Here is an 18,383-nt window from a genome sequence, read left to right as displayed (position 1 = left end):
GAAGTTATGTTGGGAAGCCTGTGGGAGGACAGCAAACCAGCCAGAGAGTACTTTGCTGGCTACAAAAATAAAGTATCTGAAGTTACCTTTGTTTGAATTTTAATGATAGCAAATTAGTACAAAGTCCAGAAGAAACAATGACTTCCAGGGCTTTCTGGTTCTAACAGAAATACAGTTGTATTTTCCTAGTGACATTGTGGCCATGGAGTTGTCCTTTTAATACTCTCTGACTCTGATTTAAAGTGAGAGCTGAGAATACCGTCACTGCACTTGTCAGAGCTGTTGAAGATGCTATAACCATGGAGGAACTCCCATCCACCCCCTGCCCCCCAAAATGGTGATTAACGTTGAATAGATTTTTTTGCTAGTTTGAAAGAGAGAAAAGTCAGAAGGCTGTGCACAAAGTGATGATAAAAGACATGTAGCCAAGTCACAGTCTCTGTAGTTGACAGCAACACTCCATTAAGGAGCTACATCAAATACATATACCCTTGTGGTGGAAGCCAGTCTTCTGGACCATTATATTTCCCCCCCACCCCGTATCTGGTTTTCACAGCTTTGTGGTAGTTTATCCTTACTGTGCTGCTATTTTGTCCTCTTTCCTTCTATAAGCTTTGATTCAGCATGAGGCACTTTGTTTTAATTACTTCTGCTGTGCTTGTCTCTTTGTACTAGCTAATCTCTCCCCATTTTTGCTGGTTAGTGAAGAAAAGGCACCAAAATTCACAGCCCAATGAATTTGTTTATGCAAGAGCAATCATATATAGCCCTGTAAACCTTTCTAATATTGGTGTCTCTGTCTTGTAAGGTTATGTTGCAGAGCAATAGCACTAGACAAGGTTTGAATTTTTTTAAACAATAAAAATTAAAAAAATGCAGTGCATTGGTCCCTTGAATCAGCACTATCATGCAAGAGCAGCCTTGCAGACAATGAACAGTGAACAAGCATAACCAGCAAAACCAGACAAGTCGCTAATGGTTGCATTTCATCTTTGATTCTGCAAATACAGCTCCAGTTAATGTCAATGGAAACTGTTTATATATGCAAAATCCAGATTGCATGCCTAACTAGAGACTGAGGGCTGCAGTAAGCTACCAAAGAAAGTGAGAACATACACTAGGAAGACACACAGAAAAGACAGACTAAACTTTGTGATTTATTTAGGGCTTGATAAATCAACTTGAACCAGATTTTAAAACAAACAAAAAACCCAACGGCTACCCAAACAAACAAAAAAAGGCAACAAAAAACCTAAACAAAAGCCCAACAACAAACACCACCCACAAAAACCCCAACAAAACAAGCCAACAACCAAGCCCCCCCCCAACAAAAGTGGATAGAAATTGACCCTGAATTACTTCTGTGCTTTGCAAATGTTCATTTTTTCCTTCATCATGTATTTAGCTGTCTGCCCAGAATGGAATGGAAATGATGAAACAGAGTAACTCACTTGAGAGAAGGAAATAGTTGTGTTTGAGAGCTAGAAAGCAAAGGGCTTTTCTGACAAATGAAATTCAGTGAAGTATCTGAAGGTATTGGAAGATAAGAAAGATGCACCAATAATGCCATCTTAATGCTGCTGCTCATCAGAGACCTGTTTTGTTACTGTGATCAACATCTTTTGCTAGGAGAGTCATTGCATTTAGATACCTTTCTTTCTATGCATGGCTTTTTACTCCATGAAGCAACCACTTAACCGTCTTAGGCAGAAAGGATAGGTAGCTAGGAATAAGTCTCTTTACATGAACTGCTGTGTGCCTGAGGTATGCAAGTAGCTCACAGCATAGCACAAGTAGATGCATTCAGTTTGCAGATAGTATGAAACTATTTATGGGCTAGCAGGAAGGCTAACTTTCATTTCCCCTCTCTGTGAATTAACCTCTGTGTGAAGATTCACCAGCTTTTAGGGATACGGAACTTCCTGTGCAAATGCTCTAATTGTATTTTATTAAATAATAAGTTATCACTTTGAAACCAACAAATACAGAAAAAAGCAGCCCAAATTTATGTTTTGAGTTGACAAGGTAGCTGATTGTTTAATCTCCCAAGAGTCTATATGCTATTACAGAGCTTGTGTTTTGCTGTTCTTCTTTCAATTACAGAAATAATTCTCTCTTTCAGACACTGAGCGTGAATCTTTTGTGAAGGTTTTTAGATGACTTTTGAACGCTCTGACAGAAATTACTCAACATTTTAAAGGCTCTTTCCAAAGCCAAGTAGATCTTTTAGGAGTCTGTGATAATTTTTATGGTCATGCTATATTGCCTCTTAATTGAAAAAGGCTCTGGAAATGGAAGATGTAGCGAAGGAAGATGTAGGTAGCAAAGGAGACATAATTTGTCCTATTTCCCTTGATTCTAGAAAGGTTTTTATACTTTGGTACTTGCCTAATTGAAAGACTGTGGAACTGTGGAGAAAAGAGAGATCAGGACAAAACCTACTGCAGCAGCCTGAATGTCAGTGAATATACTGCTGTTCTTTCCTTGCTAGCTGTTCTTGCTCTCTGTGTTTGTACTGACGTGTAAGCTGGAACTTTGCACTTACAAATGCATTTTGATACAGGTAGCGTCTTATCTTTTTGCAGGGACTCTGGGGCTTTTTTGGCACCATCTCTTTTTTTTACAAGAAAGAGTTCATACGTTTAAGTCCTGATCATTATGAAACACAAAGGAAATACGACATAAGTGCTAATGTAAGGTGGAGTCTCTGTCCTGTTCCAGAGGAAGTCAGGATTGTATCCAGTAAAGTAGGCCTTGTCTCTTGAGATTTGATGATGTGTGCTTTCTTTGGTATCTCAGACTAATGGCCTTGTCAGCCTCAGTGTTGGCTAGTTGATCTATCTGGATGTCACCAGACAGCGCGGGCTTCGAATGTCACCACGCTCCTGTGACTTTGCTGGCTTTCTTCCAGAGGTCCCAGTTCCTATAGCCAGGGTGGCTATGATGGGACTTTCCCTTGTACCTTCTCTGATCCACTTCACAGTCTGGGCATTGAGTGGAAAGCCTCCCTTCTTGGTCATTTCAGGTAACAGTTTGGATGTCAAGTGGAGCGGCCAGGGCTGGTGCTGATGTTTCCCCACACAAGAGCACCTCCAGGGTCACGCTGCAATCCCAACGCAGGGTGGGAGGACTGGTACAGTTAGCAATAAGAGGGATTGGCTAAAACCACTGCAACAACATTTGCCACAGCTCATTTTCCACAGAATTTAACACAGTAGATGAGCAATTACTGGAAAAATAGTTCAAGTAATGGAGAAATCTAAGCCTTTCGAGCAGAGTGGTGCTATAGAGAAGCTCTCAGTTTCTCTGTGACTACAGGCCCTTCAGCCTGATGGGACTGGATTTTAAAAAGTGCCATCACTGCTAGCCTAGGTAGCTTTTTTGTACCTCCAGAGCTATCTGCAGAAAGGAACAGAATTGTTTTTTGAGTCTCAAACATTTCTGTGCCTTGTAAAATTTTACAGTCTCACTGAAATGTGGTGAGAAGTAACTTTGGGTGGTAATCTCTGCTGAATGATATTTAAATACATAGATACTTTATTGATATGGAAATTTATTCCATAAAACATTGTTCTGTGTGAATTTTTTGCTGATTATGTGAGTGGCAGGATACTGAATGCTTAATTTGCTTCTGTTACTAGAATTTAAGTTTAATTCTGACATACCAAGGAATTTTACCTAGCGAGTGTAAAATTCTGGTTATGGTATTTGCAATATGGAGATATTTTTCATGACTGATTTTTTTGTGTGCTCAAGAAAATGCTGGACACAAAGTCCTACTGTGAGATGAAAGTATCAGTGGCTGTATGCTTACAAAATATTTTTTTTTCTGTTTATTTTGCCTACTTTAAGGAATGAAGGGGGGGGGTGTTTCAGTTTTTATATTGGGGAATAACACCAACCCTTTAGACAGCTACGCAATGGGAAAAAATAAGTCTGAACTGTAACAGTTAAAAAGTGTTGCCAGACGAATGACTTTGTTTTGTTACCTCAGTGAATATTATAGTGTTTTGCTTTTCCTTTATCATCTCTGTGATGCTTAGAATAATAAATAATAATGATAGTTGGCTCTTACACGATGCTTTTGTCCATAGATCTCCGAGAGGGTTATAAGAAAGAGGTCAGTATTATTACCCTATTTTGAGATGGAGAAATGAAGAGGTGAATTGAGTTGCTGAAGGTTACCCAATGTGAGAGCTGGCAGAGAAATTTCTGTCAGTGTCATTTTTCATTAGAAAAAGCTGATTCACTGAAACCGAAACCTTTCATGGAAATTCATTAGTGTCCAGGAAATTACACAGCTCCAGAAGCATATGAAAATGACAGACGCTGTAGCACAAGAGTAGCTAGAAGCCTGCTGGCAAGGGTACCCAGTGTGGACAGGGAAGATCTAGGTTTCACTTTTAGCACTGAGGTGAAAAGGAATTTGAAGCTGGCTCTCTCAAGAGAATATCCCTGTCACCAATCATAGAACATTGCTAAACATACCCACCTGTCAGACATGGTATGGTCTTTCTCAGACAGATAGCTCAATGAACAGTGGGTCTAGTGAAGCCTAGTCTTCTAAAAATGCTTCCCACAGTTAATCCTTGGTGTGGATTGGATTTTCTGTGTGTTAAGGAGTAAGTGGATTTTATAGCTTGCATATCTTTAGTATGTAAGGAAGAACAAAATTTATTGGGGCCTAAGACTTTACAGCTAAGAAGACTCTCTTCTATGTGAGTGCCTTTTTCATGCAACTTTTTGGAGCTGCTTATATTTCAAACTAGCTAATGGATTACGAATACACTTTGAGGAAAGGAAGGACTGAGAGCAGAAGGATAGATGGACATAACCATACTGTAAGGTCATGTATGGTATATTTCCTCAAGAACCCCAAGCAGAGTCATGAGAGGATTTTGGTTTTACCATGACCCATGGAAACTTTTGAAACAACAACAACAACCAAATGTCCCATTTTTCAGTTCAACTTCTCCTCCAGTTGATGATTTTAGACAAGGGATCATGTTTACATGGAGAGAGGGTGGTGGCTTCTCGCCAAAGAAAAGCTGAAAGACCAAACTCCTCTGGTTGAGTATTTCATTTGGCAAATCTATTCAGACTTGAAAACACAAAGTGCAGAATAACAATGAAGTTCCTGTTACATTCCATGTATATAAGCACTAAGACAAGAAAATCTGTTTTGTTCAAAGAAGGCTGGAGCATACGCTGAGCTTTGGGATAGACAGCTGGAGGCAGCTTGACTCAGCAGAGAACAAGATAAATAAAAAATAGCAACTTATTTTCAATAATTCAGGTTGAAACTCTGAAGAAGAGCTTTATTTTTGAGCAAGTCCTTTGAAGAAGTGTTGGTAGTCTCACATAAGAGAGCTGGGAGATTGTTCAAGGGATCAGTCAAGAAGGCAGCCTTTGTACACCTTTTTATGCTGAGTCCAAGTCAGACAGACAAAAGAAAAAGAAAATAACTTCAGCAGAGAGAGAAAGGAGCCAGAATCCTGACGGTGTTGTGAGCTGTAGCGTGGCTGCAGTGGCTAGGGCAGTTATCCTCCCACTTTGCCAGTGGAAGGCAACAGCAGGACAAAATGGGATGTGAATACAGGGCAGTGTCCAAAGGGTTGATGTGAAATTTGGTTTAGAGCGAGCTGTGGTTATTTTTGAAGACCTGATTTAACTATCAGAAAAAGACGGATCTCTGATCTTCCAGCATTTGGTAGGTATTGTATTTGGACACTAGGATTTGGTAGGGGTGGGAGAGAAAAAGATGGGAGAAAAGAAACATGGCAGTGGACAGGAAGGGAGAGGCAGTAAGGATGCATTAGGTCTTAGTTCCCTCAAGGGATCTGCCATACCAGTTACTATCTTCTCATAGTTCAGTTGATGAGAATTGCTGCACGTGGTCTGCCATGAGTGAAATGTTTCTCCTGTCCTCTGAGTATTTTAACAACAGCCTCCCATCACAGGAAAGTGCTGCTCACCCCTCTCTGCATTTTAGGGGATCCTTGCTATTACCTTGGTAATAAACTCTCCAAGATTCACAACCGGTATAACAGCCTCCCTGACTGTGACTGTGAACCTCATTATACCTTATTTCCCATACTGAAAGTCCACCTCTTCTTAATCTTTGTCTTATATTTAAAAATCAATTCCTGTCATGGGAGAGTATTATACAAATTTTGAAAAAAATAATTGTGCAGCTGCATTAATCAAAGGAATACTGTGCTGAAGGAAATGTCAGGCCTAATAGCTTGTCAGTGATCAGTGGCAGAAAAGCTGCTTTCAGCTAGTTTGCATGGTTTCTTCAACACTAATTAACAGACTCAGTACCTTTTAAAATATGATAAAAGAGGGAGGAGGGGAAAGCCCCCAAGATGTGTGTTGCTGTAGCAGGACTGGAACAACAGGTCTAGCACATGTGAGGAACTTTAACTCTAAGCTCCCTTGTCTTTAAGGTGGTTGCCCTGTGTATTTTTTTGTTAGCAGCATGTGTGATTCCTAGTAACTCAAAATCCTAAGCTAGTTATCAGAGAGTTGTCACTTTTCTTTCAAAGGAGAGTTTCCAGTTGCCTGGACAGATAAGGAAGGCAGCAAGGGTTGTGAACTTGCTATGCCTACCTGCAAGATCAAGCTACCACGGTAGCATCTGACTGTGACACTCTGGACCTGATTTATGACTCATTAGAATCTACACAAGTCTGATACTGTTTTCTATGATATATATAATCTCTGAATTAATGACAAAGTTGTCCTTTGTTTCAGACTGCTGGTGGTGCTGACCCTGTTCACTGCTGTCACTGGGTTACAGACAGAAATACTGGCTGCCCAGGTGCACCAGTCTTGTGATGCAGAGCAGAAGGTATGTGTTTTGCAAGGACATAAATGCTGTTACTATGCCGTCAAAGTGGACATTGTGCTACAGGCCTGACCTCACGTCTGTCTAATCAGCAGCCAAAAGAATGATCTTTGATTCTCTCAGTTATCACCAAGCCTTACTGCCTGGGTGAATGATCTATCCAGTGCATAAAAAATGCTGACTGTAATCATCTCATATCACCCAGACTAGAAACTTTTCTGTAATCCTGGGTATTCTCTACACTTGCTATTATCAGAAAACTCCTTTGAGAGAAATGTCAGTTTACCACCCTCTATCAACCCTCCAGTGGTTCATTCTCAAAGCAACTGAAAGACAATTATGCATGGTTTTCTGAGCTGTGTGAGCGAAAAAAAATCATGAGCTGTTTGGGTTTAGTGAGTTATTAGGGAAGCTAGTCCACAGAGCGCCTCATCCATCATGAGGATCTTCCCTCATCCATTATTTAAATAAGCTGTCCACACGCTATGTCTCCAGTTCTTCATCCAGCAATTCTATCACAGAAAAGCAAAAGAGGTGCTTGGTGTTTATCTTGGCTGTGCTATGAGAAAAGGCAGTGCTGGTACCAAACCATAGCCAAACAGGATAATGTGCAACAAACCAACCATTTCTCAGAGGAATTGATGTACGAGAAAAAGCCAAGGGCGTCGGTGGGTGGACTTTAATATGACCTAGAATGAGAATTAGGAAAGTACTCGAGAAAGATAATTGCAAAATACCACTAGTTTTGTTGTCATTCAGAGGTTTCTTGTAATCCATGCTTCACTTTCCAGAAACTCTGAGATTTTCAACATGTAAGCAAATGGGTTCCAGGATGAAAGTGAGGCATTTTTCTTCCTCTTTCCCACAGATACATACACATGCACTTCACTTAAACTAATAGTTCAAAGATTAGGCAAATAATTTCAACAGTGAGAAATTCCCAATGAAATTCTTCCTTTGCCTCATTTAGGACATCCACTTCTAGAAATATTCTTTCAGAATGAGGAGTAACGTTTTGCTTCACGGTTACTGCTTACTTTTTAGATGTAGTAGGTTCCAGAGGGATTACTTAAGAATATATTTAACTGCTTTGCTGGATGAGGATATTCTCAAGTCTGAAACTGCACGTGAGCTATTGTTAAGTACCTAATGGCTGTTATATTTTCCCATTAAATTACTGCATTTATTCTTCACTCTGACCATCCAAAAACCAACCATGAGTTACAAAAAATTTCTACCTTAAGTTCCCTGGTTTTCTGATACATTTTAGGTGGTAATAGTCAGAAGTTGCATTACATACCTTGTGGTTTCTATGAAGCTAATTGCCAGTTAAAATTCTATGGGAAATTAATAAACTAATTTTCTTTTCCCAGTTCCTAATAAAGGACAGTCTATGCCAATACATATTTACCCCATCTTACCATTTTAACAGATGGTACAATTTCAGAGAGTATTGAAATTAATCCTTCCCTCCCATCACTTTAGGTGGTCGTCTTTACATGCCAGACATGTATGAAGTGTAGTGAAACTGTGACTATGCTGATAGTTTTCCATTGCTGCTGATAGTTTTTCATTGCCTCTACTCATGAGCACTCTGTGCTGCTCATAAAAAATGCTTCACCTCCAAGGATGACAGTTTGGCACTTCTAGCTAGTTATTTTCAAATGGGTTTTTTATGCAAATAGATTGGTTTTGATTGAATTCAAGGATAAAAAAATCAGGAAAAGCTTCAAAACCCCAAATGTTCTATTTCAGCCATAAGAAGATGCTGAAACTGCCTAATTTAAGGGACATAACTTAAGAATTTAGCCTTTCTGCTCTCCCTGATTACTCAGTGAGGGTGGAAAGAGCTTTATCAGCTGAGAGCCTAGTTACAGGTTCTGCTCTGAACTACCCTTCAGGAAAACTTCTTTCTTTCCTTTATCTGCACAGAAATCTTCACAGAGCATATCTTTTGGCATCCTAAAACTGAGGCAAGCAGGAATACCTCCCAAGGGTGGTGAATAAAGTTAGGCAGATAGGCCTGCTTGCTTGAAAACAAAGAGAAAATGAATGTCCAGGTTTGCTTCCGACTTATACCTGGGCTTAAGAGGATGCCATGTGAAAGTAATCAGTGGTGTTATAATAGTTCATTTTGGCAGTCTTCTCTAAAATTGAACAGATTGTTAGTTAAATTAACTTTAAAAAAAAGGGGTGTGTGTGAATTTTGTTCTAGTTACTAAAATCAAAAGAACAAAGCTGACATACCTTATTTTGCTCCACATGGTGCATTCCATGTGACCTTTCATTTCAGATATTGTCAACAAAAGCAAAAGAGTAGATTTCTTTTGTTGGAAATGGTTTTTTTTTCCACCTATGCAGCACATGGAAATGTAGAGTGTATTCCCTCTCAAGTAGGCTGGGTTAGAGAAGAGCAGTCTCAAAATAAGCCACAGCCCACTGATGCAAGCACCAGTTTGGAACTGGGCTGGGGGCTTATTTGAATGTGGAAGAGTATGTGCATGAGCAAGAAACATGGACCTGGCTGGGAGAACATAAATGCGTGTTGTGTAGAAAAAGGTGGAATAAGCATTGTCATACTTACCTTTTAATGTATTTTTCCCAGCTTAATGGCTACTATGGTTTTAATTTCCATTTAGCAACCCATTTCCAATGGCTATCTCTAAATGATGAAGGGACGCTTGTTTCCTGCTGTTAGGAGCAGCATGGGACAAAGGTAGGTAAGTGCTGTGGAGCAAAAGATATTCCTGTGACTTTTGATGTGTATATAGAAAATGGCTGTAATTTAGAGGTGTTTTATTCTGGACAATGGCAGCTACCGTTGTCCAGCGAGTGCTGAGACACCAGAGATTGCTGGCAGCATTTGCGAGTGCAGTCCAATCAATGCTGCGCTTTCAACTTTGCAGTTTCACCAAAGTTCTTTTAGGACCAGTTTTGTGATGGCCAAAGTCTCAATGGTAGAAAAGCAGGTTTGATTACTACTACTTCTGCTCCTGTCTCAGTAGGGGATTAACTAGTGACTCAGTGCCATGTTCCTCTAGCTCTGTTTTCTCAGGTGGAAGAATGCTGATTCTTGGTATCTTTTGTGAGCCTGCTGCAAATGCAGGTTAGTCTTTTGACTAACCTGCATAATGTATCCAGCATAAATGTATCCAGCACTAACTGGAGGGGGATGTAAGATTTTCCCAAGTACAGGGAGCAAATTGCATTGGCCGTGACTGAAGCCAACTGTTAGGGGTCATGTTGAACTCCATTAAAATAAAATCAATTGGCCTCACGTTATAGAATTGTACAATACTTTAGGCTGGAGGAGACCTTTAAGATCAAGTCCAACCGTTAACCTAGCACTGCCAAGTCCACCGCTAACCCACATCCCTGAGCACCACATCTATGCATCTTTTAAACACCTCCAGGGATGGTGACTCAACCACTTCCCTGGGCAGCCTGTTCCAATGCTTGACAACCCTTTTGGTGAAGAAATTTTTCCTAATATCCAATCTAAACCTCCCCTTAGCACAACTCGAGGCCATTTCCTCTTGTCCTATTGCTTGTTACTTGGGAGAAGAGACCAACACCCACCTGGCTACAGCCTCCTTGCAGGTAGTTGTAGGGAGCGATCAGGTCTCCCCTCAGCCTCCTTTTCTGCAAGCTAAATAACCCTAGTTCCTTCAGCTCCCTCAGGATCCCAGGGAGGATTTCTTGAGTTGCTGCCCATGCTAACATATATCCCCTATAATGGGTGCCCTTTCAGGAAAAAGGCAGAGAAAACCTTTGGCTTATTGTATGAAATTAAGCTGCAGATAAGTCACTTTCTTGCAGAGCAGCTCTGAAGTATCTGTGTGTTGTGAATTATGCCTGATTGTTTTGGTGACAAAAATAAACTTTCACTGTTTTTTATTTGTCAGCCTTACAGATTCAGCACAGCTATGGATGAGGGAGCTGGCGTCTATTCTGCTTGCAGGTAGCTCCCAGAATCATTAATTATTGGCTATCTTCATTGAGAATCATTAACTGTTTCCCCATCTTTATTGTTGTTGCTGATGCACAAGTCTGAAAGACTCAGTTGGAGTCTCTGAAAACTGTTTGAGTTTTCAGGGCTGGCAATTAGGAAAACCATCTTTTCTTTACTTCTAAATTGAGCAAGGTTGATTTGGAAGGCAGAGAAAGTAAACACATTACTGCTATTTCACAAGGTCACCTTAGAGAGTCTAATCATCTTCTAATTTGGAACAGTGCCTTTGGAGGGCGGCAGGCAGCACTTTATAGTACAGTAAAGGGTGATACCCTTTCATCAGTGGTTTTGGCTTTAAAAATTCAATTAATTAATGATTTTGTGAAGTCAAGAAATGAAATAAAAGTAAATAGTAAAAATTCTCCATGCTGATAATCCATATTCCTTTGCCTTTCAGGATAAGGAAGAATGCCTTAGAAGTAGCATTTACTCTCACTCGTGAGTGTTGCATTGGTGAATGGAATGATAGAAGCTTTTTGAAAGTTGTGTTTTGTTCCAGAGGGCTTAACTGGCTGGCAAAGGATAAATCAATGACAAGAAGTTCTTGTATACAACTTGGATAAATGTATCCAGCACTTAAGCAGTTTATCTGCAATTCTAATGGGTTGCATTACTGATTAATTATTCCACCTTAAAGCTTGGCCTCTGCCAAGATGTCAGTGGTGACTTTGGCTCTCTGAGTACCAAGGAGACCAGTGGAAGTAGGAAATGAAATTCAGATATAGTCTGTTATTGAAAATACTGTGAAGCAGAAGAGGAACAAGGAACACATGCACATAGCATTCCTATTTTCTAGAGATCTCCTACTAGTTAGACATATACAGGAATATGCATAGGTCTCATGAAATCATGTGTCCCCTTCAGATAAAGTAGGGGATAAGCAGTTTTTAAAATCTTAAAACACTTAAGAGTTGTAAAGAAGGCAAGAGATTTGCTGATATACTTTAGCCTTGTCCTACAGACTGTATGGTATTTTAATTTTTTTAGGCTAATGCACATCAGTTTTATTTTTCAGATTGTACTAATAATTTCAGTTTTCTTTAGCTCAAAGTGCTAATTCTGAGTGCTCTCATGGAGCCTGTAGTCAAGGCATTCTAAACTTGGCTCCCTTTTAAGGCATCTAGCCTTATTTTCTATTTCTGCTAATAAGGAAAATGCACTCTGCTTATCAGTCCTCATCCCCAAGTTCTCAGCAGATGTGTGAGGCAGGGAGTGATTTGATATCATCCTTTTACTTGGAAAAAAAGAAACTGTAAAACTGTTTTCATGAAGTTTCCTTGAAGTCTTAGTCCAAGAGAAGCAGCAGCAGATCCGTTGCTCTAGTTCTTTTCAATGACAGTAGACATATTACTTGAGATAGTTGTTTAGGTAATCTCCAGGTAGGATTGGCCACCCGGAGTGTTTGGTTGGATATCCAGAGTGTTTATCTTCGTGAGCCTCAACCATCCATCATAACAAGCAACCCACAATTCACAGTGAGCACTGACTGACATAGTAGGAAAGACTCTTCTCAACTACCATGTGTGTACACAGACTGGAGAACTTTCTGTTCTCAGCTGCACAGCAATAAATCTGTATGTTGCCATTAAATTAGCAAAAATCTCTGTTGGATTGCTGCCACACATGCACATGATTCTCTGTGTCCTCAAACAAGTTTTTTTTTTTCCTCTGGTATGTTGCTAAGCTCATTCTCTCATCGGTCAGTCTCTTCTGGCAGTGAAAAGATTTCTGTATGGGGTCTGGCTGAGATGGAGTTAATTCTCCCTGCAGCAGCCCTCATGGTGCTGTGCTGCGTATTGGTAGCTAGCAAACTGTTGATAACACACCAGTGTTTTGGCTACTACTGAGTAGTGCCAGCACACATCAAGGCTGTCTTTCCAATGTTTCTTTTTCCCCAGCAGCAGGCTGGGGGGGGCAAGATCTTGGGAGGGGACACAGCTAGGACAGCTGACCCCAACTGACCAAAGGGATATTCCAAACCATATGACATCTGCTCAGCAATAAGAAACTGAGAATAGGGGGAGGAACAGGGCGGGGGCATTTGTTGTTTTTTTTTTTACAGTGTTTGTCTTCCAGAGTCAGGGGCATGCTTACTGAAGCCCTGCTTCCCAGGCAGTGGCTGGACATCGCCTGCTGATGGGAAGTAGAGAATAATCTTTGCTTTTTGCTTTGCTTCCGCATGCGGCTTTTTGCTTTAGCTACATTAAACTGCCTTTATCTCGACCCACGAGTTTGGGGTTGGTTTTTTTCCATCTTCCTTTCTCCCCTCACTGCCTTGCTGAGGAGGCGAGTGATAGAGCGGCTCTGGTGGGCACCTGGCCCCCAGCCAGGGTCAACCCACCACAGTTTCAAAAGACTCTTTATCTCCATCTTCTTACAAAATAGAGAAGTGCAAATCAGAGTACTGTATGTGTGAATATCTATATGAACACCTGGGGCCAGTGGAGGAAACTAGTACTTGTGAAATTAGGAATCTTTGGGAAAGATAACAATTGACTTACAGTGTAGTATTGAAAAGAAATGTGTTTTTCAATAAATATGAAGACTACTACTGTGTTGCATTTCCACCTGTCCCATCTTGTACCAATGGTGCCCTATTCCCCTCTGCTTGTCATTTGGGCATACCACTGAACCTGTTCTGACATTTTGCTTATCATCAGGGAACGCCAGGAGTTTTGTTTGAAGAGCAGATGGGAGTTGTAGGTCTTCACAGCAAAGCATTTTGACTCAGAGGAAGTAAAAGTAATGCCTCTAGTGGAGATAAAAATTTCCTTTTTTTTTGTTTCAATTGTGATTTTCTTGGTTTTGTCTCAATTTAATTACCCTACAACTTCATTTTGGTAAGTAAAGCCAATTTAGCAAATAACATTAAAACCTGTTAAAACATATATAATATGTTTTATTAATCTTAAATATCAATATATTTGCCTTCCTTGCCAAATTTGTTTCACAGTCAAACAGAAGGGCCATCTGCATAAAGAAAAGAAATGGCAAGAGTTAAACTTAGGATCATAGTTTTGAACAAACTTTGACTGATTGTGAAAATCAGTCAAGTCCTTTTTGGTCTTTGTAGGCATTTTTTATGGTGGACATCTTCAACGAGTGTATTCCTTTTGAAGTTATGAAGCATCCTAGTTGTCAGATGTGTTTTTTGAAATACCTAGTAAGTATTTCTGACAATTTTTTTGATCTATGGGATTTTTAACAGTGTCCTAGACCTTGAATGCCTTTCCTTATGTAAAGTAACCTGAAGCACTGATCCTGAAGGAACAATCTATATAGATTAATGGATTTCATGAGTACCTACATTAGTGTTCAATTATAGATTAGCATTAGCTGATGGACACATTGAAGTGTTATGTTGTGATTTTGGCAGTTTTGCGCAGTTCTGTGTTTTTCCCCGTCAGTAGCAATGGCAATAACAGTAATTTAAAAAAAGAAAGTGCATTTTCTTGCTAGAGAGCACATAAACATTTCTGTAGGTAATGAGCTCCCCCAACATAAAATAAGTATTAATTTAGCAACCTGTCACCTATATGAGTGCAGTCTTTGATGATCTTATAATTTATTCATTTCTTGGCTCACAGTTTGAGTCACTTAAAGTATCATTGATGGACTTTTTGCTACAACTTCCGCCTTTTGCCCTTCATCCTGTGTGTTCTGGGCTCCTGTCTGGGATGATACCAGCAGAGAGCTTCCCTTGGCACAGGTACAAAGGTTTTTTCAAGAATGCTCTCTATCTCCAAGTTTTTATGTTGTTCCTTTATACTGCAGTAATTTTATTTTCACTATAGGATAATAGTACAGGCTTCCAAGGACACTGGTAGGCTTAGCTAGTACTGCATGATGCTTCGTTTACCCCAAAGGGGCGAGCATATGCCACTATCAGAATATAGCCCTCATCCTGCTAAATTGTACAGAGTGTTCTGGTCCCTTAGACACACTGGGAAATACCAGCAGCATGAAAGTGCTTTTCCTCTGATCTCTAATTTGAGAAATACTTGGAAGTTTGAGTTTCGTTTGACTGATCTTTTCATTAGCTCTAATTTTCTTTCCATTACGTTGGTCAAGAGAATTGATCTTCTTTCAAAAAATGTCTCCATGAGACTGTTGCTTTGTATGAATATGCAGTAGTGCATGTTCATGGAGTGCTATACAATTTCTGCATTCTATATATGGATTATAAATAATTGTGCTGCTGCTGCTCTGTGCACTCATAGAGGTTTAAATGGCTAGAATTATCAATTGCATATTTTTATAATGCATATTTAAAAAAATAGTGAAGGAAACTTGGTCTGATGTGTAGCTGTAGGAAAATCTACCTTTTGTTCATTACTTTTGAAAGGACAGTAGGGGTCATATTATAAAGCACATGTAACACCAATGACTTCGTTTGGAACTGCAGATGCTCAGCACTTTGTAGTAATCAGCCCTGTGTCTCCTGATAATTATGCCCTTGGGGCTTTCTTGTCTCAATTTTTCCATAACTAATATAATCCAGACTATATTATCCTATTAGGAGACTCATTCTTTCCTCCAACAAGCAGCATGCACCTGTCTGCTTACCATGAAGAAAGCAGTGACAGTGTTCTCCTTCTATTGTTTTAGTGTTAAAGGAGATAATTCAGGCTGTAAATAGGGAAGATTGAGCTTGTTGAGGTAAAATAAGCACATTAATTCTTGAATGAAGCCCTGCTTTATGCTTTTGTTCCTTCATTATTCATTTTATGTATCTTGGCTATCTCTGTAGTGGATGAGGAGAGAGGCTGCTTCAGAGTACGATTTAGAGCATCCATCTCAGGTCCCTATTTGGAATAAACAGGCTGTGTCTTTTTCCAGCTCGGGGACGCAGCCCTGCAACTGAGTAGTGTGCACATCTCCACTTAAGCATGTAAGCTAGTTGGCATGTTCAGGGTAGAGGGGAAAGATAACATTAAAGAGGAAATGCTATGATTTAAAAAGTGCTTCTACATTATTATAAGTAATGAATTATCAGCCAGGCATAATGCCAGGTTTGAGCTAATGGGAACTCTCATCACAAGTGGATATAAATGCTGCTGTGTTGTCAAAACTTTGAGCTGTCACACATTCTTTTGAACAAGGAGGGATGTGTTACAACAAAGCATTTCTTTTTCCTCTCCTTTCCCACCTCCAAGATTAAGTTCTTTCTGTTCCTTTGGAGCTAGGCAGCTTGAAGCATTCTGCACTATTTCCACCTGCATTATACCAAGTTAAACTTGCAAAGGGAAGTGATGCTTGGGAAGTTAGAATTCAGCCAATTGAAAAATTGGAAAGGCAAAAGTGTTATTTTTAGCCATAGAAGCTCTCTAACATGATGTGCAGCACAGAGCAAATGTGTTCAGGTTTTCACAGGACTGTGAAAACAGATCTTTTGCAGGTATGCAAACAGCCAGAGACTCCATTGGAAGTACTTCCCTTAGAATGGTTTGGGTTGGAAAGGACCTTAAAGATCTTCTAGTTGCCTTCCTGCTGGGAAGTACTCCTCTGATGAACCTTCTTTTTTTTTTTTCTTTTCCTCTCTTTTTCTTAAATATCAATCTCTTTTTATGGAGCTGAAATTTTTGACATATTTTTCTGTGCCACCCACAAAATGGCATGTAGATGCTGCTTGTGTGTCATGTTCAGAGACATTCAGTATTCTGAATGGAGACTGTCATTTGGGGGGAAAATGGCTCAGCCTTCAAGCTCAAAATTTCTCCTTCCCTTCTTTTACTATCCCTTTTCCACCTTCCTTATTTTTTAAGCTTAACAGAAATGCAGGTTGATGGACAGGAAGAAAAGGGCAAGTATAACAATCATGAATGTCTTTGGAACATTATTGCTATGAACCCATGGTAGATGGCAGCTACCCCTGAGCAGAGGACGGTTCATATTTATTTACTCTGCCTGGTATTCTTCAGGGCAAGGGAAAACAGATTACAGCTGAGGTCCTTTGTGTTCCTGTCTGTCACCATGACAGTGATGGCCAAGTCATGATAAACTTCTTGCATAATGAAACCTCCACAGTGAGTGTCCCTTCATTATCGCCTTGCCTAGATTGGCAGCTTTCTGAAATTATTCCCCTGTTCAACTACCCCTGGTGCAATATCACAGATGCGAATGCTGAAAGTTACTATGAAAGTGCTTCCACTTCATCTCTTACTCTCACTGTCTGTGCTAATGCAGCTTTAGCTAAAGTAACTGCCTAACTCTAGGCGAAGAGGGAAACCACTGTGCTGGTTTAAAGAGGGAGAGCTCTTGGTGGTAGTAGCCTTTTGGTGATGAAACATATCACAAACTACATGAGTGCTGCCACACAGTCTCTGCTGTGAGGGGAAGGGGCCAGTGAGCGGTTTGAAAGTATGGATTGAAAGTTTAAATACTTCGGGTTTATTCCATGGAGAACTGAATCCAAACCTCCTCCTCCTGTCATTTAGATCCAGCAGCTGATGTGCACTTTTTGTGTTACTGTTCAGCAGGCATCCCAGTGGCAGGTCGACAGATGACTCTTGCCAACTAACAGCATCATTCAATGAACTCGTATATTGTCTGTGTTTCTTCCTCATCTTTTATGTGAAATAGTTAAGCAGTCCTGATCTTTGGGCTCAGGATGCTTCTGTAAAACAGGGAATGGCACATGCTGCTCAGATAACCCTATAACTGAGAGACTGAGACGTGCCTACTAAAAACTGTCTGCCTGCACTGGCCATCTGCTCTCTATCTCTGTGTATGGAGGTATGAAAACTTAATGTAGAGATAGAGCTGGTGCCTGAGTCAACTTTTGAAACAGGTTTGGAATTTTTCACTTTGCAAATTGTTCACAGAAATCTTTAAATACCTTCTTGAAAACCCTTTGAAGCATGGATGACATTTGAGTTTGTTCTGTGTAAAATGTAAACATACTTCAGCTGCAGATTATAGCCAACATTACACAGCTTATTTCTTAAATCAGCAAGGACAAAGTTTTTCAAAGATTTCAGCTCCCACAAGCAGGACTAAGACTTAAAAGAACACAAATACTGCTTTTCCTGCTTGCTCAGGTGCTAAAGTCACAATCAAGCCGTTACCTTGTGAATTGGGCACCTGGTGTTGAGGATTAACACCTGAAAATCTGTTTCTCTTCTCTTAAGAAATGGTCTTGAATTCTTTTTTTTATTATTTTTTTTTTTTTATTTTCCCACAGGTCAGTGTCCCAACACTGTAGATGGCTACCCTGGATTCTGCCTGCTGGCCAAATCCTTTACCTAGACTTGATTTTACAAACCAGAGTTGTGTGTGTCTGCCACATACTTCACATGACTTTACGGATGATTGTGCCTTTGAGTTTGAGAACAGTTGTAAGTTATCAAATGAGAGTTCAGATAAAAAACTCCTGAGTGGTTGAGTTGGTTTTGTAGTTTGTTGTTGTTTTTCAATAAACTTAATCTCCTCAAATTTACCTCTCTGGAGTGTCTAGCAAAAGCACGTGTGCCACTGAAAGGTTCAAGCTAAGGCTAATGAGAGCCTCATAAAAACTTGTGC

General features: G+C 40.0%; 1 long non-coding RNA gene across 1 annotated transcript; it reads left to right on the top strand.

The window, feature by feature from the left end:
• The first annotated feature begins 5,487 nt into the window (after positions 1–5,487).
• Positions 5,488–18,115, top strand: LOC142602505 (uncharacterized). Its single transcript, XR_012836248.1, has 3 exons — positions 5,488–5,710; positions 6,757–6,853; positions 18,046–18,115. It is a non-coding gene; the product is annotated as an uncharacterized LOC142602505 (long non-coding RNA).
• Positions 18,116–18,383: the final 268 nt, after the last annotated feature.

The sequence above is a fragment of the Balearica regulorum genome, chromosome 7 (assembly GCF_011004875.1).
Source record: "Balearica regulorum gibbericeps isolate bBalReg1 chromosome 7, bBalReg1.pri, whole genome shotgun sequence".
NCBI lineage: Eukaryota > Metazoa > Chordata > Aves > Gruiformes > Gruidae > Balearica > Balearica regulorum.
Note: the sequence above shows the minus strand (reverse complement) of the source record. Positions and strands in the feature narration are given on the sequence as shown.